The 8,997-nt window shown below is 36.2% G+C and overlaps 1 protein-coding gene across 1 annotated transcript in view; it reads left to right on the top strand.

Moving 5' to 3' along the window:
* The window catches only part of KIAA0825 (KIAA0825 ortholog), a 69,873-nt gene that overhangs the window by 4,365 nt on the left and 56,511 nt on the right, over positions 1–8,997 (top strand). Inside the window, exon 2 of the mRNA XM_009288277.2 lies at positions 5,692–5,785. The gene's annotated coding sequence lies outside the window, so the exon portion shown is untranslated. The remainder of the gene's footprint in view (positions 1–5,691; positions 5,786–8,997) is intronic.

The raw sequence follows: 8,997 nt of genomic DNA, 5'->3' as shown, positions 1-8,997 counted from the left end.
TTTTTTTTTTTTTTTTTTTTTTTTTTTTTTAGTGTGCTTTAAAATGCATTTTCTTTGTCTTTTGTGTACTATTCTTCCCTAAGTAACTGCAGTCAGAATGGTGAATGTCTGTAATGGTAGCAGAAATTACAAATTTTTCTTAATAATTGTATGTTGTTAAATAGCAATGTATATCCTCAGAATATTCCAGAATGGTTTCTTCTCTGCAATGACCCCTCTCTCCCCCCAGTTCTATTTTTTACTAGGCAACTGGCAACAGCATGATTGATGCCCCACAATGCAGATAAACATGAACCCTGGCTCACAGGCATTAGAAAATCAAGTCAGATGTGATGTAACCAGTGGGGTAATGTGTTGCATGTACAGTTTTTACCTTCTCTGCTGTTCACTGTACTTGAGGTCAGTACAGAGGGCAGGCAAAAGGTGTAGATGATTGTGGATGGAAGGAGAAAAGAATACTAAAAAGAAGTTAGGAGAAAGTGTGGCATAAATTGTAATAGGGAAGATAATGAAGGTACAACAAGAGCAAGCCAGTATCAAAATACCCTACAGTATTTTACAGTTCTATCTATGTATTTTATGAATATGTAACTGGAAGATTATATACAATTGTGACATTCAAGTATCAGATATAGACTTGCTACTTAAGGTGAAGTTAACAGAGTACCATAGCGGTACCTTGTAACTGTTCAGTTGTCCCTTAAGTTAAGGTGAAACCCCTGTTCTCAGCAGATCTTGCAGATAACTATTGTATTCTTACAACTTTGTCATCCGTCCCTAAGAATTCCAGGTCGCCACCGAAAGCAACTTACCCTGGCATATCAGTGTCTCTTTAGTGTCTCATGAAGATTGTAGTAGAAGCATTCAGTACTAAAATAATGTGTTAATTGGTGTATTTTTTTTAGGCTCTGAGGTCTGTTTCAATGCAAAATAAGCTGAACATCCACAATTTTTATTTTTCTTACTGAGTCTTGTGATGAATTCATTTGGATGAACAAGAAATTTTGCTTAATGACTGATGATTGTTTCCCATCACACTTGTGGACTTGGGAGTTAAGAGAAGTGGAGTTTTGTGTACTCCACTTTATTGTTTTTGAAGATTACTGTGTGATTCTACTTGGCTTTGGCATACCCAGATATAAGACATGTAAGTCGTTCTCCCATCCAGAGGTACCACTCTATGCTGTGAGGGAAATGTTCCCTCAAGGAAGGAGACAGCAATGTCCTTTTGCGATCGGTAGTCCGAGGAGCTTTATGAGACTCGGTGAGGTCCTCCAAATAGCTTCCTGAAAATAACCTAAGGATTGCAGAAAAAGTGGCCAGACCTTTTTCAGAAGGGGTGCTTTGGCAGTCCCTTATGCGCAGAAGAATAAAAGATTTCTTTTGGAGCAATGACATAGGTAAGATCTCTCCCTCTTTTCTTCCACTTTCCCAATGAAGCAATGACATTTATTAGTGTGGAAGGTTTTTGCTGTCAGCGGTTTCTCCCATCTGGAGTGCGGCTATTGACAGAAGGGCTGTGTGGTTAGCAACATTACTGCTCGTAAAGATCATCAGTAAGGGCTGGAGTAAAAGCAGGAATGAAATCCCTGACTGGGAACAGAGCATCTTTTTGGGAAACGTTGGGGAGCATGAAAGCTTCCTTTGGGAAGGCGTTACGGGCTCTTCTATATAAGCGTAAGCTCTCTAAGGATGCCAGCCCTGTTTCTTTCCTTTTCCTGCCTCCCCACTCCCAGCAGCATCCTCAAAGACTTATTGGGCGGACCAGAGTAGAGTTTAGGTACCCAAAGTCCTACTTCCCTGTTGTTTAGAGATAAACAGAAGCCCCCTTCACAGAATCTCAGAAATGACTTTACGAGAAGAGTTGCTAGTACCAGCAGTCAATAGGATATGGCTCTTCTCAGTAATAAGAACGTTGTAAGTGGAATGATTTTTAATTCCCTTCACAGAGGGATTCTGGAGACAGGTGGCCTTTGAGATGTGCCTCCTTGAGTGGAGATAACCACTGTACTCTTGTCCATCTGCAGCTAACATGTTTTGGTGGCGGAAGGCTTAAACAAATATGACTGTTACACTCATGGGATTGTAAAGACAGTATGGCAGGAGAGGGAACAAAATGAAAAAAGAGCAAGATGAGGAATAATGGGGAGACTAATTAGGAGAATTGCATGTGTAGCATATTGGACATACATGATGTAAATCTTCTGAGGTAATGGTAGATGCTGATTGAAATGTGGTAAATTAATCTGTCAGTTTTTAGTTTAAACGTTTAGAGTCGCTTGCAGAAACTGATTTGCTGCAATCCGTGGAGGCATAAAATAGGCCTTGGTGAATTCTATTCGGAGGTGTTTCCATATTTAAGTTACTCATATGTCAATTTTTTTTAAGCAAAATGTCCACCTCTTAAATTTTCAGGATAAGTGTTATATTGGAATGAGCTTGTTGTCTCTGCAAGAGACAATATAGAATTAATCTGAGACACTGCATCTACTTAAAAATGTGTATGTGTACATGTGTCTGTATAGAAATATATAGGATGGTATTATGTGCTATACATGGCTTTTCTTGAACAAGGCAAAATTCTTTGCTAATCCAGCTAATTCATTACAAAATACTTGTACAGAGTACAGAGTATTGACATATTGAAGTATGATTATGCATTCTATGCAAAAATTTCTGTATTTTTTTTTAATGGATAGATTTAGGTCACTTTATAAGGAATTGAAAGGCAAATTATGTTACAGAAAGAATCCAAGAATCTTCAATATTTTTTTTTCCAGTTTCCCTGTATACAGTGTAGTTTAGAATTTTGCTGAATATGTTATTAGTGGAATTTAACCATAACTTGGGTTATATTTAGTCCTCAAAAGCATTCTTCTTCACTTTATTTTTTTAATCGATTCAGTGAAGCTCCTGTGCTGTGATTTGGGTTTTAAAGACCACAGTGATAGAAGGACTTCATTCTTTCTCGGCTGAGGAGAAAAATTTCCATGTTCTCCCAGGCAACGATATTCTAAGATGGAGTTTGAATAGTTTTTGACTAGTTATGTGTGTTTTGTCTGTTGGAAGGCTGCTCAAGGAATTGACCACTCTGATGGGCCGTGCTTCAAATACCAGCTCAATTTTATTTATGAACCCTTCTATAGCCTTTAGTTCCTATACCAATATTGGTCTTTACCTGAAAGTCTGAGTAATATAGTTAGCGATTCTTCCTTTTACAACTAAATATGTCAGCTAGCTGTCAGCTTTGTGATGTGCCTGATCTTCTCTCTTGCAGAATTCAATTCAATATCAAATCCAAGTCATCTGAATAGCAATGCAAAATGCTGCCAGAATGTGATTCTGTTGTACTTTGTAATTTCCTCTTCTCTTCATTTTTAAATTTTATGTTTGATAAAGCTGAAACTCTTATACATTGTTGCTTAATTTTATTTCTGATTAGTTAATATAGGTGAAATAATCAGTGTGAATGTTTCTGTTTACAATTTCAGTTTTGGCAAATACACCACTTATTTAACTTGTCCAAACATGTTGAAGGTATTGAATTTTAAGGCAAAAACATTCACAGTCTGAAAAGGGAACACTGACAAGTTCAGTCAAATGGGAAAAGAAGAATAATTTATAAAAGGAACTGTAGATAATGATGCCATCCAGTTGTTTTAAAGTGCATCTATCTCACCTTTAATGAATTAGATTTGTCAACAGCATATGTTTTATGCACTACTTCTAATGAAGTGGCATACCAGCACTACAGTGTACTTTGAGGTTTATTCCATCAAAGCTTTTTGCTGTCGTAAAGTAGACCTTTTTAAATAATAGATACTAAAAACTACATTTAAATAACATTAAGGTTGTGACACAAACACCAAATGACAAACTTCAGGCAATTCAAAGCTAGGGCTGACAGCTTGTCATTAACTTGCATTGTTGATTTTTAAAAAAGAAGCACAATTGCATGATTTAAGGATTAAATGTCAGACTAACTTTAAATTTCTTGGCTTTTGTGGACTGGAGTTAAAACCTTGCTATTTTTTTTTTAATACAGTTTTTTGCATAGCCTCTGTTTTCAGAAAAGTGGAAAGCAGTGGAAAAAGTACAGGCTTTGTTGACTTTGCTCTTCATTTAAAATACAGATATGAAAGTATTGGTCAAAGATCAGGGGCTGTCCCGCTGTCAAACTTACATGCGGTTCTTTTAAGCTTCCTTTGCTCTTGTCTTTGCTGATTCTTCTACAGAACTTCTGAGTTACAGGAACTTTAGTCCTGGGGTACCTCAGCTAAAACCCTGGGAAGTGCTAAGAGTTCCCGAATCTTTTCCACATAAAGAACCACTTTCTTTTTAATAAACAGTACTGAGTAAAACGAGTTTAATACATGCAGGAAGCCTTGTAAAAAATATTTTTAATTGCTTAAAATATTGTGAAACAAAAGCAGGTGAACAGGATACTTCCTGTTATTTCTTACATATGTTTTCCCATTTTGTTGCTGTTAAACATAATGGAACTTTCTATTCCGGTATGTTAGTATGCATGTGTAAACACAATCCTTTCAGTTCCTCTGTGGAGATGATTTCTCAAAGTCTGTAAGTCTAATGCAGGCAATCTATCATTTTCATCATAGTTTTGTCAATTTAATCTAGCATAAACTGGCACTGCTGCCAAGTGGGCAGGCCTGCACCAGCCACTCACTGCAGTCACCTACCCTGTGCCACCATCAGTGCTTACACTGCTGCCTGGTAATTGGGGATAAACAGGCTTGCACAGGGTAAGTGGCTGGTACAGTAGGATGGTAGGATATTTTTGCTGAGCTAGTTTTTAGCTACCTGATTTGATTCATTTGATTCATATCCACAACCACTACTGGATGCAGCAGTCAGTCTTTAGTTCTTTTAATACAATCATGGAATTATAGAGTCACAGAATGGTTTGGGTTGGAAGGGACCTTAAAACACCGTGTAGTCCAACACCCTGCTGTGGGCAGGGACATCTTTCATTAGATCAGGTTGCTCAAAGCCCCGTCCAACCTGACCTTGAACACTTCCAGGGATGGGGCATCCACAACTTCTCTGGGCAACCTCTTCCTCACGACCCTCATAGTAAAGAATTTCTTCCTTATGTCCAATCTAAACCTACCCTCTTTCAGTTTACAACTGTTGCCCCTTGTCCTGTCATAAGGCCTTGATAAAAAGTCTCTCTCCATCATTCTAATAAGCCGCCTTTATATATTGAATGTTCATCTCAAACTTCCACCTCTTTTCTAAGTTGTTTGTTCTACAAATGGGTGATCACAAGGTAGATTATTCTCAGTGAAACTACTGAGCCATGTGGACCTTGTCTAAGCATTTCTTATAGCTGCCATATGCTATTTTGGGAGCTTCTGTGGCCTTCTAATTTCCCATCCTGTACGTATCTTCTCTCCATTGCTTTTATACCTTTGGAACAATGAAATGAAGTGTTATGTAGCACCATGGTTTGCAATGTAAGTATCAACAGAAGTGGAGGCTCCTAAAGTTAAAACTTTTTTTTAACATTTTGAACTTGGACTATTATTTACCAGTTGGAATGAAGAAGCATACTATCTTATTGTATGAGCAATTTTGTATACCACTTAAGCAGTTAGGATTTTTATCTGTGAAAGTGTTAGTTCCTCAAATACTACCTATTACTAATTTTACTACCTTCTTTTTACATAGGATCACTGATGAACTATTAGCTGAATGTTATGCGTAGTCTCTTAAAACGGAAAACAAGAAGATTTCAGTTACAGAGAGAGCATATTGACTGAAGGTATGTATTTATGGAAATTGTACTTTGATATGTTCTGAAATTGACTTGCTATAAACTATAAATGCTTTAAAAAATTCTAATTAGTTAGTTAGATGAGACCTGTGATGTTTATAGGCAGGTGCTTATTGGTACTAATCAAGAATATGTATGAATTTTTATTGATTGAAGAAAATGTAGGAGATGCTACATTTAAATTTAAGAGTTTTTAAGAAGTTCTAAGCAAGCTTTGTTCAGGTTAACCATTTTATAAATTCTTACCTCTATACAACAGCTATAAAAATGACTAGTTGTTTTAACTATTAAGAAATGGATAGTTATTAACTTTGGATTAGTGTAATTTTGTAAGAAGTCTGAATAAGGTATCTCTTTGTACTAAGGACTTACATGATTATTGTAGAAGTTAATTTAGAGCACTGTTTTGAAATGCATATTGTAATTTGCAGCATTTGCTTAGCTGCAACAGTCCCTAGTATTTATTACATTTGGAGCAGAATACAGCCTGTTCTGTAATATATAGACAACCCTAATAACCTCCCTTGACCCTGTGAAGAAAGGGTCAGAAAATGTGGCCTGTCTCTCAAGTTGTCCGAATGTCTTTTTTCAGTGTAATCAATCTATTTCTCTCCACTCTTTTTATTGCGTTGCCGTTAGTGCATAATAGTACAAAAATCTAACTTGAATAAAAACTTGTAATCATTCCAAGCAGAAGTGGTTTAGGGAGCTATATCATCCAGTAGTCCAGATAAAGAAGTGGATTATTTGAAACATGAATAGTAGGCTCTACAATGTTTGTAATTCTTACCATGCCATTTGACTGGAAGCGTGTGAGTTATGTCAGGTAATGCAGATATAGGGGGTGGTGAGGAATACAGCTCACTTGGTTCTTTTCCTATAATGAACTTATCCCTAGTGCATACTGTGATAGAAGAAAAAAATGGAAAAATCATTCCAGTCTGCCTTGATATTAAAAATCAAATTATTTGTTCAATGCCGTTCCATGATACACACTTCCAAAGCAATAAACTTTTGATTCTCTTATTTGGAACAAATTTGAAGTTTCTGAATAATGTCCAGCTCCAAAGATTAGCATGAGGCAGGATATTGTAATGTCACTTATTACCACTTATCTAGGAAAAATATGTCATTTCAATAAATGCTCCCTCCCTTTTCTATCCCTGAACTCTTTCTTCATTAGTCAGAATACATACCGTTAACTACTTTTCTCATTGGATGTTTTGTTTGTGCTTGTAACATCCTCCACACTGTTTCCTGGTGGCGTACTAGTGAAGGGAATCTTGGGTTGGGACCACCTGCTGTTGGCTGGGTCACAACAAGCATAATTGCTCTTACAGATTAATAAAATAGAGTTGAAACTCCAAGGTTCACTGTAGCACTCATATAAAAATAGATTTGGTCACAACTCATGCTTCTGAAGGATATTCTGATAGAGTTGTTACTATACTCAGTTTTAGGCAGTTTAAATAAAAAAATATATAGATTGAACCTTAAAAATTTGATTGTATTATAAGTTTCCAGCTTGAATCTTATATGGCTTATTAATTTTTAACTTAAAAAAGTTGTAAAATGCTATAAAATTAATATAAGGAAAAAGAAATTTGCTAAAATGTTAATGTGACCCTAGAAAAAAGTTTTTACTCCTTTTTTTTTTAGTATGTGATAGCGCCCTCTCTTTCTCTCTAGAAACTTGAAATGTAGTCTTCCCTCAAAAAAAAAAAAGAATTAGATCTTTAGTGCTTTTTTCAGTCCAGTTTTGTTCTGAAGCAAAAGATTTATTTCATGTGATAGGCAAGTAGTGCACATTGTTTACACTGTAGTTCCACTTCTTGGCTGGTTGCACAACTCATTTGAGTCTTGTAATTATGTAAGAAATAACACAGTGCATAGTGTTCACTTGTAAGATATTTATGAACACTTGCCCTCTTAATCATGAAACCAAAGGCTAAGTGCTTTCTGCACTGGAGAATTTAATATATCTTTACGGTAGTTGTTTAAGATGATAGGGAGGAGGAACCCTTTTCTGCATCACAAATAGGCTGATTGTCTTTCCTTTTTACACAGTAATTTATGGCCTGGTCTGGTTCCAAAGAAAGATTTATTTTCCTCTCTGTGAATGCATGTTGTTATGATTCCCTCTCCCACCTTTTAACACTGTTGCCTCTATCATATTTTGAAATAGTACTCTTGACACAGCATCTTCCCAGAAGAGATGGTAGAATGTACTAGAGTTCTCCATGAGTATTCTTGAATCATACCCATGTGGTATTTCCATGGTGTATACAGACTAACAATATACAGGTAAACGAACTTCACCATGACATATGAGATGTTTCTTTCATGAGCTGCAGGACTCTTAGTTCCCCTACGTTAAGGACCTTCAGGCTGAAGTGTGAGAGTATCGTTTAAGAGATCCTTGAGAAGAAGGAAGATCCTTTCACTATAACTATTCCTTTATTTTCCTTTCTTTCTTCTTCAGCAGCAATGGAAAGGTATTGTGGATAATTATTTAAAAATGCCACTTGGTTATCCATTTTTTTTGCTTTTGTAGCATCATAGTTGTGACTTACACTTCCTGGCAAGAAATAAAGATGTAACATCTGATAATGTAATTTATGAAGTGAGACAAAACGGGATTGAAATATAGAGAGGATGCTCTGGGAAGGTAAAGGCTACCTCTGAGCAACTAGTTTGAAAAAATCATTTATATATGGCTAATGAATTAGTAAGAAGCTCCTGTCTTAAAAAAAAAAAAAATTGAAAAATCTAGCTTCCCTGATAGTTACAGAACTGCAAACCAGTTAGACACAAGGTTTAGTTTTGTACAATTATTTTTATTACCATTAAGTAGATGTGGTATAGACATACTTTCATAGCAGTCACTATGTTTGTACTTTAATGTACTGTTCTACAGATGTCTTTCCTATCTCCTATCTCCATCGTGTTTGGTAGTGCTTAACCCTAATGATATATAATCTGTGCTTTTTTAATGCATAAAGCTAGCTGATAACAGTTTTGAGTTCTGCTCTGGATTCAAACTGATAGTTAAGTAGAAGTCAAGACGTAGTCAAGACTAAGCACCTCACTTAAAGAGGCTTAAATCAATGTCCTTTTAATTAAAACTGAGAATACCATTGGTCTCTGTGTTACTCATTGTCGTGGTTTAACCTCAGTCGGCAACTGAGCAACACGCCGCA

The sequence above is a fragment of the Aptenodytes forsteri genome, unplaced genomic scaffold (assembly GCF_000699145.1).
Source record: "Aptenodytes forsteri isolate BGI_AS27 unplaced genomic scaffold, ASM69914v1 Scaffold41, whole genome shotgun sequence".
Lineage (NCBI taxonomy): Eukaryota > Metazoa > Chordata > Aves > Sphenisciformes > Spheniscidae > Aptenodytes > Aptenodytes forsteri.
The sequence above is the reverse complement of the archived record's forward strand: the minus strand, read 5'-3'. Positions and strand labels throughout refer to the sequence as shown.